The 20,087-nt window shown below is 41.9% G+C and overlaps 1 long non-coding RNA gene across 1 annotated transcript; it reads left to right on the top strand.

Moving 5' to 3' along the window:
* The first annotated feature begins 14,442 nt into the window (after positions 1–14,442).
* Positions 14,443–15,861, top strand: LOC145086238 (uncharacterized). Its single transcript, XR_013700351.1, has 3 exons — positions 14,443–14,898; positions 15,074–15,125; positions 15,640–15,861. It is a non-coding gene; the product is annotated as an uncharacterized LOC145086238 (long non-coding RNA).
* The last annotated feature ends 4,226 nt before the right edge of the window (positions 15,862–20,087 follow it).

Raw genomic sequence — 20,087 nt, 5'->3', positions numbered from 1 at the left:
CAACTCGCCGAGTTCCAGGCCATCTTCATCCAACTCCCCGAGTTGTTCTTCCAACTCGTCGAGTTCCAACCTATCTTCAAGCAACTCGCCGAGTCCACCCATGTGACTCACCGAGTACCACCGGGTCTGAATCCATACAGAGGCTTTCCAATCCATGCAGATGATCCAAACCATAGATCTACCCTTCCTAAGGCCATCCATCACGTAAAGTGGCAAACTTTACGTGAATCCAAGGAGATCTAGGCATTCTCACTCTAGGGTTTGGGTTTGGGACAAGATAGCTCCTTCAATCACTCAAAAACAGGGACTTTTATGCATTCTAACCCTTCTCCATTCCAGATCTGAGGTAGCAACCTCAGATCTAACCTCTAAACTCCAATATACCAAAAGATATGATCTCTAACACTCCCAAAATGATGAATCTAGACAATAGCAGCTCAAACAATGAAATAATACCTCAAAAGGAAGCTCCAAGAGAAGATTAATTCGGATCCTTGCAAAGCCCTTTGATCCAAATCTCTTCTCCTTCAAGATTTCTTCAACAATCACTTCTCTAAGCTCCAAATGCACTCTAATCCCTCACAATCACGACTTAGAGCTTTCTGGACTTCTACAGAGGGTAAAGAGGCTGGGGAGAGGGTATAATGTCCTTTAAATAGGGCTCATCCTCCGGATTTAGGGTATTCTCCACTCAGCGCCTACTCGCCGAGTCCACCCATGGACTCGCCGAGTTCTCCTTTCATACTTATACTTTGAACCCTGAAATTTGCACTCCTGAACTCGGGATGTTACAATTCTCCCCCACTTAAATTAGGCTTCGTCCTCGAAGCCTGTGGCAACTCAACTCCAGAAATACTCCTGCCACGCCCCACCTGGCATTAGCCCAACCAGGTTCCTCGAAACACAACCATAGAAACCAGAAACTCACTTTCTCCTTTCTTACGGTTTCCTGACCCCCGTCTCAAGCCGGCCACCGACTTTACCCTCTGATAACCCCACTTAACAACTGAGTACCACTCATGATGTAACACTGCTCCAATTCGCAACCATCACTCGACCCATATGAGCTAAAAATAACCATGCACCACCGGATTCCTGATCCGAGTCCAACTCTGTCCATTCCATGCTGACAAAATGACACATTCTTCAGTCTCAGAGCAACTCCCATGAGTCCTCTTCTCGCCATCGCATGCACAAGCAGCACCAGCTCTAGCACTCTCGGGTTGGGAAAACCCATTACAATGATGACATCTCCAAACATCCCCCAGGATGAACCACTACTACATACACAATTCCCTAATCAGAATCACACTGAAAGCCCAAGACTCCCTCCCTGCATCCCTTCCGAGCCTCTTGGCTCTACACCCACAAAATTCCTTCCGCGACCTCAGCAGACATCCCAAACCGGATGTGATTCCATGCCACTGCCGCAATCATGTTGCTCAAAGCCCATAATTGGATCACTTTAATCATAACTCTGCTCTGCCACGTTCACTTCCATGAACTTGCACTCCCTCTCGTAGTTATACTCCTCTCTCTTTCCTTTACCAAGGAAATCCACTTGGCCGCCTTGTCACTCCGACAAGTGCCACGGTGCTCGCCCAACGCTACACCACTCCTTCATAGCATAACCGCTATCCATGCAACACACATGCTCTGAACCTGCTCGCCAGGACTCTCGAGTCCATTCACTATCTTCACTAATCAAGATCAATACCCGGGGCCTGACCTTCCAATGCTATCACACCGCACATACACAATCCATATCCTCGAACCGATCTAACAATTCCTGCAGAGTCTTCAGCATGACTGGACCGCCTCACCAGGGCTTCAGCAAATCTGGACCACTCTCAGAACCTTCAGCCAATCTGGACCGCTCTAAGTGCCTTCAGTCTGGCTGGACCGTCCTCCGAGCCTTCGGCTTGACTGGTACGCCTACCGGCCTTCAGTCTATCCGGACCGCTCAACTAGCATTCATCATTCTGGGCTATCTCTCCGGAAATCCTCCCATGCATACTGTTCTAGCCCACTAGGGGTTCCGAACTCTATCTCCATCACACATAATCGATCCCGGCCTGATCCCAGGCCCTCCACAATCAAATGCCCTAGGTCTGTATCCCGCCCCGCATGCCCGACACTTACTCCTACCAGCCTATACTCTGGGCTGACAGAACACTGCTGAATCCCAAACAGCTAAGAAACCTCACATGCTCATCGATCTTCCGGAGAATTTTCCAATTCTCCCCCACTTATAGCACTGACTATCAATTACCGGTCGCCATCACCGACCACCCAAAAAAACCCTGCACAAAACCAACACTTACACGCGGACTAATTCCCACTAGCACTAACAACCTTAACAAAATCCCATTTCCACACTGATCATCCTGCTCGAAAGAAACTCAATCTGCAGCTAACCACTCCTCAGAAAGCAGATGCTACCCGACCTTCAGACTAATGCCCGGTTTTCACTAACAACCCCTCATGAAAGATAACCAACGAAATTCCCATCACTAACCCATAACCATACCATAATTCTTAAATAACAACGGATACCACACCAAAAACCACACAATGAGACTAGCAGATACGCAAATCCGACAATAATCACAAGAAAATCAAGACATCAAGAAAGAAACATATCCGCGACTGCATCCGGCACTGCTCTGACCTCCTCTGCTGAAAGCTGAAAAGCACAACCCTGAGCCCTTGGGGGCTCCGCTCCACCCTGACCTCCACCTGTGATCCTCAAAGTGGTCGGTACTGGAGCCTACCCCGGTCCTGCAGCAATTTGTGGACAGTTGACCCTCAAGTGTCCAGCCTGATGACAATGATAATAAATCCTCAAATCCTGCACCGGCGCTGACTGCCGACAATCCCTCGCATAGTGCCCCTCTTTTCCGCACTTGCGACATGCACCACCAGACCTACAAACTCCGGTGTGACTCCTCCCGCACTTCCCACAAGTGTGGCTACTCAGATCCCCCACTCTAGAATCAACGGTCTTGGACCGTATTGGCATCGGCTGCAACTGCACCGGAGCCTGCCTCAGCTCACGCAACTGCAACTCAATCTCTAACTTGCGCCGCCTGGCGGCCTCCTGCAACTCCAACAAAGTCTCGCACCTCTGTGTAGACACAAACTGCCTGATATCCCTCTTGAGAATGCTCAGGTATCGAGACATCTAAGCCTGCTCCGAAGTGAACTCAAGGCAGAACATCGCCCTCTATGTGAACATCCTGGTGATCTCAGTCACCAACTCCGAACCCTGCTTCAGCTCTAGGAACTCCTGAGCCAATCTCTCTCTCTCTCTCAACCCGTGGAACATAACAAGTGCTGAACATCTCTCTGAACTGATCCCATGAAACCGCTACCCTCTGCGCATCCGAATATGACCCCGTGGTCAACCTCCACCAATCCTTTGCCCCGAGCCTCAACAGGTTCAGAGCACACCTCACCCTCTGATCAGCAGGGCATGAACACGTGAAGAAACACCCCTCCACGTCCGATAACCATCTCATAGCAACAATCGGGTCCTGGACTCCATCAAAGGTGGGAGGCTTCGTATTATCAAAGTCCCGATACTGAAAACCCCGACTAGCTCCTCCCCCTGCCGCTGCTACAGCCGCTGTAGCCGCCGCGACAGCCGTCTCTGTGAGAGCTGCATAACGCTCATCAAAATACTCAACCATAGCGGTCTTGATCGACCCAAACAGTTCTGGCAACTCAGCCCGGAACAACGTAGCAATCTCATCATGCAGGATCTCACGAATCCTCGCATCCAACTCGCATGTGCTCATCTGACCAATAACCTCGGGCAGTACTGACCCGCCCGGAACTCCTTCTCCTGCTCCTGATCCTGACCCGGATCCACTCCCAGCATGCCTCGGAATCTCCATACTGAAAAACACCACAAAATCTCAGACACTTCCCACTAATCTGGGAACCAACTCTCTCAACCCAACCCTAGAGGTCATGGTTTCCCTGATACGCATATGGGTCCTGTGCTTTCAGTAGTACGGGCCCATACTACCTTCCACACCTACCCATATTTATATGAAGTACTACCACAACACCCTAGTGAAAACATGCATAACAACGCTCAACCCTAACTACTAGAGGAACACTGGAAATCTCTCACAAGGAAACCCTAGGCTACATGCATCACAAATCAGGCAACATTATCATGAAATCCTGAAGATCCTTAGCCTAGCACTAGCATGTTGTTCTATCAAAGCTCAAAAACAAACATCATGTATGGTATTTTGGGGTTACTTACTGGCTCCGGCTGATCGTACCTTCGCGTCCTCCTTTACTCATTTTGAAAACCATTTTAAATTCTCTTTTGAAAACTCTCCTCGATTTGAGACTGGAGTCACACGAGTGTTCCTCCAATTCAATCAAACCAAGTCTATGATACCAACTTGTAACGACCAAAAATTCCAACCAATTTAAAATTTTCAAAAACAACACGATTTCCATTAAAGTTATTACAAAAAGGTTTTCAATACAATTTATTTAAAGTATTCCCAGAATCTCATCACAACATAAACAAGAGGAGCGGTACGATCACGCCTTTGCCTTGCCACGGTCTCCTGAAGAACCTGAAAAACATAAAACCACAACTGTAAGCCCGAAATCTTAGTGAAATATCCCCAAAATACCAACCACATATACCATACACGCATAACATGTCATATCATATCCGATCACAGAACAACCATGCACTTCGGGTCTACTGTGTGACTGGTCCGCCGCACCGGCCAACAGTCCACCTGGTCCACCCTCCGAGTCTAACCATATACACCGAGTCTGCAGTGTGATTGGTCCGCCCGCACCGGGCCTTCAATCCACCTGGTCCACTCTCCGAATCTAACCACATACATCGAGTCTGCAGTGTGATTGGTCCGCCCGCACCGGGCCTTCAATCCACCTGGTCCACTCTCTAAGTCTACAGTATGACTGGTCCGCCCGCACTGGGCCTTCAGTCGGCCTGGTCCACTCTCCGAGCCTCGACACGTCTGGTCCGCCCTCTTGGGGCCTACAGCCTATCCGGACCTCTCGCTGGGCCTTCGGGACAACCGGTCCGCCCTGGGTATCTTGGCCTACAGCACGAAGCAGGACCCGCCTCAACCCAACTCCAGTCTAAACAACCATGTGCACATAAACATACAATCATATAAGCATTCATAGTCAACAAACCGATCAAACATATCACATAGCATATCATCATTCTAACCAGGATACCGACCTAACCGGTCACTAGCATAGCATCACCCTACATCTCAGGATACCGATCTCAACCAAATCTCTAACACATACCATCCTAGCTACCAGGATGCAACATATCAAAGCAATAACATACAACAAATACCCGGATCTCAATCCAATAAAGGGACGGCCTTGGTGCCTTAGACCCTGTTGATATAGTGAGGATAACTCACCTCGAAACTGCCGACTGAACAGATAAGATCCCACTGCTCCAAACTCCGACACAAACTCCTCCACTGAACAACACCAAAGCACTGAACTCAAAACAATATCCAAAAATTACCAAAATGCCCCTGGAAGACAACTGGTCAACCCTTGGTCAAAGACAAGGTCAAAGTCAACCCCTGACTGACACTACTCGCCGAGTCAACCCGATGACTCGTCGAGTCCCCATACACAGAACTTCCCCAATCCGCGACTCAACTCGCCGAGTCACCCCGAGACTCGCCGAGTCCAACAACTCCGAGTCCACTCACACACAACTCACCGAGTCATCCCTTGACTCACCGATTCTCGGCTCAACCATAAAAGATTGGGACTCTTCGACAAGACTTGCCGAGTCCAAGAACAGACTCGCCGAGCCTAAGGCTATCTTCAACTTACTCGCCGAGTTGTTCTTCCAACTCGCCGAGTTCCAGGCCATCTTCATCCAACTCCCCGAGTTGTTCTTCCAACTCGTCGAGTTCCAGCTTATCTTCAAGCAACTCGCCGAGTCCACCCATGTGACTCGCCGAGTACCACCGGGTCTGAATCCATACAGAGGCTTTCCAAGCCATGCAGATGATCCAAACCATAGATCTACCCTTCTTAAGGCCATCCATCACGTAAAGTGGCAAACTTTACGTGAATCCAAGGAGATCTAGGCATTCTCACTCTAGGGTTTGGGTTTGGGACAAGATAGCTCCTTCAATCACTCAAAAACAGGGACTTTTATGCATTCTAACCCTTCTCCATTCCAGATCTGAGGTAGCAACCTCAGATCTAACCTCTAAACTCCAATATACCAAAAGATATGATCTCTAACACTCCCAAAATGATGAATCTAGACAATAGCAGCTCAAACAATGAAATAATACCTCAAAAGGAAGCTCCAAGAGAAGATTAATTCGGATCCTTGCAAAGCCCTTTGATCCAAATCTCTTCTCCTTCAAGATTTCTTCAACAATCACTTCTCCAAGCTCCAAATGCACTCTAATCCCTCACAATCACGACTTAGAGCTTTCTGGACTTCTACATAGGGTAAAGAGGCTGGGGAGAGGGTATAATGTCCTTTAAATAGGGCTCATCCTCCGGATTTAGGGTATTCTCCACTCAGCGCCTACTCGCCGAGTCCATCCGCTGACTCGCCGAGTCGGCCACTTAACACGCGACCAAGTCGCGACCCTACTCGCCGAGTCCACCCATGGACTCGCCGAGTTCTCCTTTCATACTTACACTTTGAACCCTGAAGTTTGCACTCCTGAACTCGGGATGTTACAGATAGTCTTTTACCCTTCCTAGAGGATGTATATATATATATATATATATATATAGAGAGAGAGAGAGATTAGCCTAGCCCTAAGGGTCGTATTAATTAGAGTATTTATTTCATGTGATTAGGCAGGGGCTAGACCAGAGTTTACCGAGTCAGAGATTTACTGAGATATCCGAGGTGAGTCTTCTCACTATACTTTACCTTGAGTAGGTAATCGGAGTTATGCGATATAGTGTTTGTATGCTATATATGTGTTATGTGTTGCACTGCATTATTCTATGTGATTTATGTTGTGCATGTTTACAGAGTTAGAACTTGAAGGTTCACAGAGACAGAACCTGAGGGTTCATAGAGTTTGGGTGCACGGACCCACAGAGTTATAGCCTCGAGTGGCTAATATGTGTTATATGTGGTATATTGGGGAACTCACTAAGCTTTGTGCTTATAGTGTTTCGTGTTATGTGTTTTCAAGTACTAGTGAGGATCGAGGAAAGGCGCCGACTTGATCAGTACACACACGGGATTTTTATGTTATGAGATCTTGGGATTGATATATGTTATGAATTGAGTTTTAAACAATGATGTTTTTATAAATAATGAATGAATTATGTTTTTATAAAATGCAAAAAATTGTTTTGAAATTTACGGTGTTACAAGTTGGTATCAGAGCCTTGGTTTGAGGGATTCGAGTACACCTTCGGGCGTATTTGAACTCAAACTGAGGATTTGAGAAATATTTTCAAAAGAGAACCAAGTTTTCTAAAAAGAGTAAAAGATTTGTGGAAAACGCAGAGCAGAGTCGTGTGTACGATCAGTCAACGCTCGAACGGTGATTTCCCAAAATACCCTTATATTATATGCTTATGAGATTGATATGATGTATTCTCGTGCTAGAGTGGGCTAGGTATTCCTATTAGGACTAGAGTGGCCTGATTTGTGATGCCTTAGCCTAGGGGGAGGTGAGCTGCTATGAGATGCTTGAGAGTGAGTAGGTAGCAGTGAGGAGCTTATGAGAGATCTGTTAGAGAGTGGATTATGCATAATAGAGTACTTGGGACTTGGGATCCTAGGAGGAGGACTTGGGGTGTATACTGACGCGGTGTGGACGGTAGTATTGAGCCCATACTACTGAAATCACTGGGACGGTGTACAGTTCAAGTAAGAATCTTCGGGATGCCAGGGATCAAGGAGGAATGATTTATCGAGTGCGAGTATGCTCGAGTGAGTTTCTAATATGTCGTATGTTGTATTTCAGAGGTAGATCATGGTGAGGACACGTCATGTGCCAGAGACCAGCAAGACTAGTGATCAGGAGATCCGCCGGATCATCCATGAGGAGGTGGCTGCGACCATCAGGGCAGAGATACCAGAGATGTTCGGGTCTATTAAGACCACGCTGATTGAGACTTTTGACGAGCGTTATGCTGCTCTTTCTGAGGCTGCTATTGCAGCGGCCACCGCAGCCGTCGCTGCTGCTAGGCCGCAAGGGGGTGACTTGTTGTTGTTTAGGGAGTTCAGCAACACTAAGCCACCAGAGTTTGATGGGACGCAGGATCCAATTGCAGCGATGAGGGGTGTTTCTATACATGCTCATGCCCGGAGCACTTGAGGGTTCGGTTTGCATTGAACCAGCTTCGCCTGGGGGCGAAGGACTGGTGGAAGTTCGCGACAGCACACTATTCTCCAGCAGAGCTTGCTGTGGTGACCTGGGAGAGGTTCACCGCCATGTTTCGTGATGAGTACGTTCCCTCGTTGGAACGGGATCGGTTGGAACAAGAGTTTTTGACCCTCAAGCAGGGTACGGAGTCTATTACGGTTATTACCAGGATGTTTCATGAGAGGGCGATGTTTTTCCCTGAGCACGTGTCTACTGAGCAGGCACGTATGAGCCGTTATTTGATTATTTTAAGGAGAGATATTCGGGAGTTCGTGGCGAACTCCTCGTACCGAACATTTTCCGAGCTTCAGGCAAATGCCCAGAAGAGGGAGATCGAGCTAGAGACTCAGGCTAGGGAGGAGGCGGAGTCTCAGGGGAGGGATCGGCGACCGGCACAATCCCAGCCGGCAGCCAAGCGGGCCAAGCCTGCTGATTCCAAAGCAGGGAGCCAGAAGGGCCGCACTTGTGGAAAGTGCGGCAAGGGTCATGATGGAGTTTGTAGAGCTGGATCTTGCTACAAGTGTGGCAAAGAGGGGCATATGGCCAAGGACTGCCCCAAGGGGTTTGCAGTGTGTTTTCACTGCAACCAGACCGGACACCGGAAGGCCGTGTGTCCGCTACTACGAGGGTCAGCACATGGAGCTTCTCAGGGGTCTGTCCCTGTTGCTGTTAGAGCTTCTGATAGTCGGCCGGTGAAGACCGAGACGTCGAAGGCTCGGGGGAGAGCCTTCCAGTTGACTGCGGAAGAGGTCCGCGCAGCACCCGATGTCGTGGCTGGTATGTATTCCTTCATATATTTATTTTAATGTTTGAGATTTTGTGCTTATGATATGCGTAGGTACTTTTCTTGTGAGTTCTATACCTGCTTTGGTGTTATTTGACTCGGGTGCGAGTCGATCTTTTATATCGTTGGCTTTTAGTCAGCACATTAGTATTAGTCGAGAGGCGTTGAGTCGACCTCTGAGAGTCTCCATCGCCGACGAGAGAGCAGTATATGACACGGAGGTGATTCGAGGATGTGTACTCGAGATTTTCGGTGTAGAGTTTCCTATTGATTTGGTCTCGATTGCGATGGGGACGTCTGTGTCATCGTAGGCATGGATTGGTTGAGCAGATTTGGAGCAGTTATCAATTGCGAGCGGCAGCTGGTGACTATACGAGACCCAAGTGGGGGAGTTCTTACGGTGTACGGTGAGGGTACCCGTCCCGATTCAGCGTTTTGTTCGGCTGCTAGAGCGAGGCAGAGTCTACAGCAGGGCTGTAGTGGTTTTGTAGCGTATGTGATGGATACGAGAGTTAGTGCAGAGAGAACGAGTACGGTTGAGGAGGTTCCGATAGTGCGTGAATTCCCCGATGTCTTTCCCGAGGAGTTATCGGGTGTACCTCCCGAGAGGCAGATTGAGTTTCGCATTGATTTCATTCCAGGGGCAACACCTATTGCCAAGGCACCCTATCGCCTTGCACCTCCAGAGATGCAAGAGTTATCCTCGCAGCTTCAGGAGCTGCTGGGGAAGGGGTTTATACGGCCGAGCAGCTCGCCGTGGGGAGCACCAATCCTTTTGTTGAAGAAAAAGGATGGTTCTCACTGAATGTGCATAGATTATCGAGAGCTGAACAAGTTAACGGTCAAGAACCGTTATCCTTTGCCAAGGATCGACGATTTGTTCGATCAGCTGCAGGGAGCGTCTTGGTTTTCCAAGATTGATCTGAGATCTGGATATCATCAGATGAAGGTGCGCGAGGAGGATATCCAGAAGACCGCATTCAGGACTCGTTATGGGCATTACGAGCTCGTGGTGATGTCATTCGGGCTCACCAATGTGCCTGCAGCGTTCATGGATCTCATGAACAGGGTATGCAGACCGATGTTGGATCGATCAGTGATTGTGTTCATTGACAACATTTTGGTGTATTCGAGATCCAGGGAGCAGCATGAGGAGCATTTGCGAGAAATCCTCAGTATGCTGAGATCGGAGAGGCTTTACGCCAAATTCTCCAAGTGAGATTTTTGGTTACGGGGGGTGCAGTTCCTTGGTCACCTCGTTAACCAAAAGGGGATTTTGGTCGATCCGGCCAAGATCGAGGTGGTGATGAGTTGGGAGGTGCCGAAATCTCCTTCTAAGATCAGGAGTTTTCTAGGGTTGGCCGGCTATTATCGGAGGTTCATCAGAGATTTCTCCAAGATTGTTGTTCCTCTCACCAGGTTGACCCGGAAGGGTGTGGTGTTCAGCTGGGGCCCAGAGCAGCAGGCCTCATTTGAGACTCTTCGCCAGAGATTGTGCGAAGCCCCGGTGTTGGCTCTTCTAGAAGGAATGGAGGACTTCATGGTGTATTGTGACGCATCGATATCTGGGTTGGGCGCGGTGTTGATGCAGATGGGGCATGTGATCGCGTACGCATCAAGGCAGCTGAAGCCCCATGAGGCAAGATATCCCACCCACGATCTAGAGTTGGGGGTTGTGGTGTTCGCCCTCAAGATTTGGTGCCATTATCTGTATGGGGTTCGGTGTACAATATACACGTACCACAAGAGTTTGAAGTATTTGATGGATCAGCCAAACCTGAACATGCGTCAGAGGAGATGGTTGGATGTAGTAAAGGATTATGATTGCGAGATCCTGTACCTCCCGGGCAAGGCTAATGTGGTAGCCGACGCCCTGAGTCGTAGGTCAGAGAGCGCCCCGATTCGGGATATTTGTATGAGATTGACGGTGATGACTCCGGTGTTGGACACCATCAGAGGGGCTCAGGCTGAGGCAGTGAGACCAGAGAACCGTAAGAGAGAGCGAGTTATCGGACAGGTGTCAGGGTTCGTGACCGATAGCAGAGGGCTTATGGCCTTCCTGGGTCGGTTTTGGGTACCGTTTGTTGGAGGAACGCATACCATCTTGATGGAGGAGGCGCATAGATCGAGATTCTCGATCCATCCCGGGGCCACTAAGATGTTTCTGGATCTTAAAAGGGAGTATTGGTGGCCTTGTATGAAGAGAGATGTAGCGTGGTTTGTTGAGAGGTGCCTAACATGTCGTAGGGTTAAAGCCGAACATCAGAGACTGCATGGTAAGTTGCAGCCACTGGAAGTCCCAGAGTGGAAATGGGAGCAGATATCCATGGATTTTATCACCAAATTGCCGAGAACGGTGAGGGGTGTCGATGCGATTTGGATGATAGTAGACCGCTTGACAAAGAGCGCTCACTTTCTCGCCATTAGTGAGAGTTCTTCTGCGGAGAAGTTAGCAGAGATATATGTGAGAGAGGTGGTATCGCGGCATGGGGTGCCGATCTCGATTGTGTCAGATCGAGATGTGCGTTTCACTTCCAGATTTTGGAAGAAATTCCATGAGGAGTTGGGTACGAGGCTGCATTTTAGTACCGTATACCACCCACAGACTGACGGTCAGAGCGAGCGGACGATTCAGACGCTCGAGGACATGCTTCGAGCATGTGTGTTGGATTTTGGCGGAAGTTGAGACACGTATTTGCCCTTAGCGGAGTTTTCCTACAACAACAACCATCATTCGAGCATTGGAATGCCGCCCTTTGAGCTGTTGTATGGGAGAAGGTGTCGGACTCCTATTTGTTGGGGAGAGGTGGGGCAACGAGTGATGGGTAGCACAGAGATTGTGCTTCAGACGACAGAGCAGATACAGCAGGTCAGGCAAAGATTGTTGACTGCTCAGAGTCGCTAGAAGAGTTATGCGGATAGGCGACGATCCGAGCTTGAGTTCCAGGTCGGTGATTATGTTCTCCTGAAGGTATCTCCTTGGAAAGGAGTGATTCGATTCAGGAAGAGGGGTAAGCTAGGGCCCCGGTATATTGGGCCGTTCAGAGTAATCGTGAGGGTGGGCAGGGTAGCGTATCGCTTGGAGCTACCTGCGGAGTTGGAGCGGATTCATAATACCTTCCACGTGTCTCAGTTGAGGAAGTGTATAACCGACGAATCGACGGTAGTACCTTTAGAGGATATTCAGGTGGATGCGAGCCTGAACTACGCGGAGAGACCAGTTGCGATTGTGGATCGGAAGATCAAGGTTCCGAGGAACAAGGAGGTGCCTCTGGTGCGGGTTCAGTGGCAACATCGGAGAGGATCCGAGATGACTTGGGAGCCAGAGCGGGAGATGCGTGAGCAGCATCCGGAGCTATTTCAGGGATGAGTCTTCGAGGGCAAAGACTGTTTCAAGTGGGGGAGAATTGTAACATCCGGAATTTCAGGTATTATATTTATTCATTGAATTTCAAGTTTTGTGGAAGAACTCGGCGAGTTGATGCGTAGACTCGCCGAGTAGAGACGCGAATCATTATCTGGGTGGATGGCTGGACTCGGCGAGTCGCCCCAAGGACTCGGCAAGTCCATGCTATTTAATGAAACCCTAATTCCTCGGGTTTGGGGCCTATTTAAGGGGCCTTATGGCCGTCATTTGCGGCTACCAGACCCCAGAGAGAAACCCTAAGTGAGCTAGAGCGTTTGTGAGAGGAAAGGAGTCATTTCTTGATCATTGTTAGTGTTTTTCAAATAGAAGAGGACCAAGACAAGAGGAGGCTGGAGAGGGTGCTAATCCAGTGATTCCAGGGCTCAGAGACTTCATTTTGAGGTATTCATTCGACCCTTCTTCAGTTTATGGTGTAATTCTTAGAGTTAGGGCTTTTTAGCCCCTTTAGAGGATGGTTATATGGAGTAATTGGTCCCTTTTCGTGTTGGTGCTATAGATCTGGACCCAAAGAGGTCCAGAGACCCTTTTCCCTTGAGCTTTATGAGTGTTAATGGGGGTTATGAGCTTTGGATGTCATTTTAGAGGTCATATCTTCAAATAAGGCCTTTGAGCCTTTGCATGAGCACCAAGATGTTAGCTTTACGTGATTATAATGCTTTGGGAAGCTAGATCTACGGTTTAGAGGAGCGGATCTGACCTCAGGAGGTCAGTTCAGCTTGAGCATGGCATGAACTCGCCGAGTCCTATAGCCGACTCGGCGAGTAAGACAAGGTTTTTCGCGATAATCACATAGTTGGTGACTCACTGAGTTGGGGAAGTGACTCGGTGAGTCAGAGGGAATCTAGAGGACAAAGTGCACGATGGTACTCGCCGAGTCAGGAGCCGGACTCGGCGAGTTGTGTCGGGACACTTCACAGATTGTGATTTGTGATGATTTATAGAGTTGAGGATTAACTCAGTAAGTCGAAGGAGGACTAGGAGAGTGAAGAAAACGTGTGGACTCGCCGAGTCACAGTTGTGCACTCGACGAGTTTAGTCAAGGTTGACCGTTGACTTCGTTGACTTTTAGGGTTAGTCAATGTTTGGACCTTAGAGTCATCGGAAGGGTAGGATAGTCTTTTACCCTTCTTAGAGGATATATATATATATATATATATATATATATATATATATATATATATATATATATATATATATAGAGAGAGAGAGAGAGAGAGAGAGAGAGAGAGATTAGCCTAGCCCTGAGGGTCGTATTAATTAGAGTATCTGTTTCATGTGATTAGGCAGGGGTTAGACCAGAGTTTACCGAGTCAGAGATTTACTGAGATATATGAGGTGAGTTTTCTCACTATACTTTACCTTGAGTAGGTAATCGGAGTTATGCGATACAGTGTTTGTATTTTATATATGTGTTATGTGTTGCACTGCATTATTCTATGTGATTTATGTTGTGCATGTTTACAGAGTTAGAACCTGAAGGTTCACAGAGACAGAACCTGAGGGTTCATAGAGTTTGGGTGCACGGACCCACAGAGTTATAGCCTCGAGTGGCTAATATGTGTTATATGTGGTATATTGGGGAACTCACTAAGCTTTGTGCTTACAGTGCTTCATGTTATGTGTTTCAGGTACTAGTGAGGATCGCGGAAAGGCGCCGTCTTGATCAGTAAACACACGAGATTTTTATGTTATGAGATCTTGGGATTGATATATGTTATGAATTGAGTTTTAAACAATGATACTTTTATAAATAATGAATGAATTATGTTTTTATAAAATACGAAAAATTATTTTAAAATTTACGATGTTACGAATTATTTCAGCACACCCCCACCGTCGATTCCATTTGCGTTAACCCTCCTCCCTCGCCTGCTTCTTCTACACCACCAATGAAGAATGCCATATATACGCCACCATTGAAGCCACTGATCAAAGTCATTCCTCTTAGCCACCATCATCAAATCTGTTTGCTCAAACAATCCTACCCCGTAGCCACTAATTTTCGTCACCGCCATCAATTTACTCCATCAGTGGATGTGGAGGTTTTCGATTTCATCTATTAGGGATCAAATGAGTTCGAGGGCTTCCAACATGTGTTATTTATGGGTTTTTGTTTGTTAAGATATTATGTTGTGTTTTTCGATTTTACTTGATTTGATTTATGGGCTTTTTAGAGTATATTACTTGATAACATGTTTGATTTACTAATAGGCAAATAAATCTGCAGCAAACCGTCTCTGAACGAACCAGTGGTGTTGGTTCTTGGTGCTTTATAAAGTTAACAGGTCATACTTCTTATTGTTTCATTTGTTTTTTTATAATAAGTCCGAAATTCCTTTTATTGTTCATCTTGGTCTTTTTATTGTATTGTATCTAAAAAGTCCGATTATTCACATTTAAAATGAGTCAAATGACTTATTTAGTGATTTTTTCTTCTATTGTATATTTGAATGATAATAGATCTGGAAGGGCTGGTATCATTTTTGAAGGAAGGAAGGATGATGCTATTCAGGTATAAGTATTAGTGTTTATTGAACTTTTTTATTGTTAGCTCTATTTTTCTTAAGGAATAACTTCATATTTTGGTTTATTGTTTCATACACGTCTCATGATTTTTTTCTTCTTAACCTCTTTATCTTATTTTAATTGAAGTTGCTCTTTTTTTTTTTTTTTTCCATTTCATTGTTTATTGGGTTGGGATGTTCTTGGAGTTTCTCGATGTTCTTGGACTCATACGTGAGAAGTATGATCTAAATACAAGGTGGGATGGATCTTTGGATTTGAGTTTTCATTTGTTCGAATACTCCTCAACTATTTTTACTTTTGTCTGCTTTAGTTTTCCTATGAGTTCTTATTGCACTAATTTGATTTGGCAAAATCCTTAAGTATTTTGCTTGATATGTAGTAGTGTCTAAAGTGCAGTTGAGTGAGATGTGGTTAAATGAAGTTCCGATTGTAAGATCTCAACCTCTTAACCTAAATTTCTCTAATCTAACTGGTTGTTTGTTTGGGAATATACCTTGTAGATCTACAAGTTCATTGAGATAAAGATTTGACAAGTTTCATTCCTGAGTAGATATGAAGTTCATATGTGTTTAAAAGTATGTCTACCATTTGAGTTCAAATACTCTTATTGTTCAGATCTTATGATAAATGTTGTATTTCATTTTGCTTTTCAATTAAAGTCTTGTATAAAAGATGCGGATCGAATAATGATGACAGAGTTGTATATAATTGAATAAATTCATTTTGGCAACTTCTAATAACATTTCTATATTGTTATATAAGAAAAAAGAAAAATAAAATTTTAGAGTTGTCAATTTGATTTTAAACTTTTTAATTTTTAATATTTTTTATGAATACTTTTTGATGTGAGTAATTAAAAAAACAATAAGAAAGTAAAAATTTATAGGTTGACTATTGTCTTTTATACTAAATTTCTAACTTTTGAATGTTTATCATAAATATACAATCAGTTTTGTGAAGCATATTTATTTGATTGCTTTTTATATGAAGTTAATTATGTGATTCTTTAAAAATTTGTTTAATATCTGGATTTTGCAATGAAAATAAATTGAAACTTACTAAAAAGTATTAAACTAAATGGAACTGATAAGTAGTAAAAATGATGAATATATACTTTAAAGTATTTAGAAATTTTAATATAATATTTCCTAGATAAAAAGTTATATAATATAATAAAAGTGATCATATTTTTAATCGTTGAAAATGGAAAATAATTCATAATTATAAGTGTCATAGATGTGACATTTACTTTGTATATAGACAAGTAGCAATAGCAGCCTTTGTCAGCCATGTCAATGTCATGGCGGATGTCTTTCAATTTAAATTTGTAATTTCCAATGAAATTTGGGAATGATAACACACCATGGGTAACAACAATTAGTGCTAGATAAATTATAATTACAATTTGAATTTGAATTTTATTTATTGTTGTTATAAAAAAAAATATTTTAAATGTAGAATATTTTATTTATATTTCATAACTTAATATACAAAAATATTAAAATTAATTATGGATGATAAATACTATACATTAAAAAAGTATAAAAATGTTATTTATATTATAATTTCGTATGTATAAATAATAAGTTAACTAAATAAAAACACAACTTAGAATGTGGTGTTTCCTATTAACTTTAGCATGTGTTTTCTTTCTATTTCTCTTTTCCTATTTAGATATTAGGTTTAAATTAGTTTTAGATACTTCTAATAAAAACAAAATAATGGATTAGAAAAAAATTGTCTATCAACTTGGAATTTGATTTTTTTTTCTTCGATTGGAACAAAAATACAAAACTAAGTGCTTATATGTTTAGAACAGATACATAAATAAATAGTTTAACTTTAAGTATTAATATCTTTGTTTTCTCTTTTGTTAATTTTTATTTTTCGATTATATATTTATATAAGTATAATACCGTTTTCATTTAATATACACGATGATGCAAACTTTGTAATAATAAAATCTATTGGAAATTTAAAGTTTTCATTTATATGTTTACAAGAGATTAAGCTAATACAATCAAAAATATAAAATATAAAATATAAAATAAAATGTGTAAGTTAAAACATTTTTATAAGGGATTTTCTAATATGTGCCCTAAGGACACATATAATAAGCATTAATTGATGATATATATTAACATAACTAATTATAAAATACATTAATTATAAGAAATATTATCATAATTAAATGTGAAGTGCATTAATAATTTCCATAATAAATGTATTTCGAATTTAATTATAGTAATATTTTTCATAATTAATACTTCTTATAAGGCAAATAAAAAATCCCTTTTTATAATATGAGAGATACATGAAAATGAAAATGTACATTATATGATGTTACCATCCGAAATTGTGAGAAAGTAAACATGACTATCTTTAATAATTTTTTAATAACGTAGATATGGTACATCTTTTGTTATCTTTAGAAATGTATTGTTTTTAATAAGTCTATAAAGTTTGAAGTTTTCTAATTTCTATGTTTTTATGTATTTTTTTAATCATGTCTATAAATAATTATTGAAATAAAATAATTGGACGAAAAACAACTATTTACCACTTGACACTAAGGATTGATATTTGTAATGGATCCACTACTTTTTGGAATATGATATGTTTCCCAAACGAAATTAATTGCCTAAAAAATTTAGTTCACCCTAAAGAAACAATTAGAAGCCCAACTAAAGGAAACTAATCATTGTCTATAAACTAACTCTCATGAAAATATATGTTTTCGCCGCATTGCGTGAGTTCCTTGTTAGATATAACTTAGTGGTAAATTAGAATAATAATAACATCTTGAGCAATACATGACACTCAAAAGAAAACTATTCGCCGTAAACCGTAATGCGTATCTCTGCAACTACCTAGAAACTAGACACCGCATGTAACTATATTATTGCACAAAATAGTTTGCCAGAAGCCTGAATCTATCTGGAGCAAAAAATTAATTGTTGTACGGAAACCGCTCCCCAAAAAAACTATCTAGCGCTGCCGCATCGCGCGGGTACCCCACTCCCACTAGTATATATATATATATATATATATATATATATATATATATATATATATATATATATATATATATATATATATATATAAAAGCTTGGTTTAAATAGACATATTTTATAATGATATTATTTTAATTGATTATATACTTATAGATTGTGTGTGAATTTGAGATTTTGATGTATGTTTTGTCTTAATATTTTACTTAAATCTTTATTATTTTTAAATAATTTTAAAACTAACTTTTGATGCATTTTTATATTTAGTATTATATTTAAACTTTTAAAATTTTTAATTAATTTTAAAATATCTATTTTGAAGAAAAGATGATTATTACAAAAAAGTATTTTTTTTAATCAACTTTTTTGTTAATTCAGACATTTTGATTTAGGTTTTATACTTAAACATAGAAAAATAGGGTTTGAATATTTATTTTCATATATAAAAATTAGTTTATTATTATTTTTTTTGTTAATTTGACATTTGATTATGTATTATAATTAAAAATTTTAAGTATTTAAAAAAAAAAAATAGGTTTTAAATATATTTTTTTCTATGTTCATTTGAAATTTTGATTTATGTTTTGAATTTAATATCATATTTAATTTAACAAATTAAATGTATTAGATTAATAATGACAAAGTGAAAGTTTTAAATTCAAATTAAGTATATCGAATTTATGTATTGAACATAAAATCACATAGAGATATAACAAGTTAAGCATATTATATTAAACATACAAAATTAATATTAAAATTAAAATAATAATGGATTTAATGTATTAATTTAAACAATTTGGCTGTTGAAAAAAAAATTAATCAAAAAATTGAAAGGTTAGAGAATGTAAATCAACGAGGATATTGCAAAATGGTCTCTTTAATCGTAAATGATAGATACTAGATAATAAATGATAAATAAATGAGTAAATTACACAAATGGTTTCTATGGTTTAGGGTAATTTACGCGTTTGGTCCCCAACTTATTTTTTTTAATTTGGAAGGTCCCTACTACTTGTTTTTGTTACGCGCTTGGTCCCTGTCTTACCTAAAAAAACTACAGTAAATTACACGAATCGTCCCTATTGCTCTTATCAATTTCTTTTTTCGTTTATTATGATTTATCAATTAAAATTTAAAAAATAAAAGGACCAATCTTTCTTTTAGTTTACTGGAAAATATATTTATTTCTTTCTCTTCTTAACATCACCTGTCACTCTCCGCCACCACCATTGATGAACCCTATATTTGAATATCAACCATCAAATCTCAAACCCTAAAACCTGCATTCATATATGAAACTCAACCTTTCCTGGATAGCAAACCCAATCAGATCTACATTTAGATCTGAAATTTAAACCCTTTTCTAAAGTAGGGATTACTGGAGAGAAGGGGATTAGAGAAGATGTACATTTAGATATGATAAGAAGCAAATTCAAATCAGAGTAGAAGCAGATCTACATCAGAAACTCGAATCTATAATCACCATCTGTCACAACTAGCATTTTTAGCTAGAAAATTTTGTTTTCATGTAACCATCATTTGTTGTAAGACTGGTAATCTAAGTGGATATTATGTCATATGCTCAATCAGAATCATTCATTTGAATCAAAACTCCGGAGTGAAGTTCAAAACCTAATACAATGCATCTCATATACTTAACTATGGGTCTGGAACCCTAAAAATCTCGGTTCAAGTTTATTATGGACTAGGATCCTCTTATTGGGCCTAATGGGCATGTAAACCTCTTATTTCATGATTTTGGGCCAATGAAACCCATTTGGGCTCTAGTTGGGCCCACATTCATCAAACCATAGCAATTGGGCCATATTGGGTCTAAAATAACTCACTTACTTATCATGGGTCATGATGGGCCATGAACTATTCTAATGACCCATGATGGGGCGTGAATCCATCTTCTCATGATAATTGGGCTGTAA

The sequence above is a fragment of the Lactuca serriola genome, chromosome 2 (assembly GCF_051521515.1).
Source record: "Lactuca serriola cultivar US96UC23 chromosome 2, Lser_US96UC23_V15, whole genome shotgun sequence".
NCBI classification, from domain to species: domain Eukaryota; kingdom Viridiplantae; phylum Streptophyta; class Magnoliopsida; order Asterales; family Asteraceae; genus Lactuca; species Lactuca serriola.
Note: the sequence above shows the minus strand (reverse complement) of the source record. Positions and strands in the feature narration are given on the sequence as shown.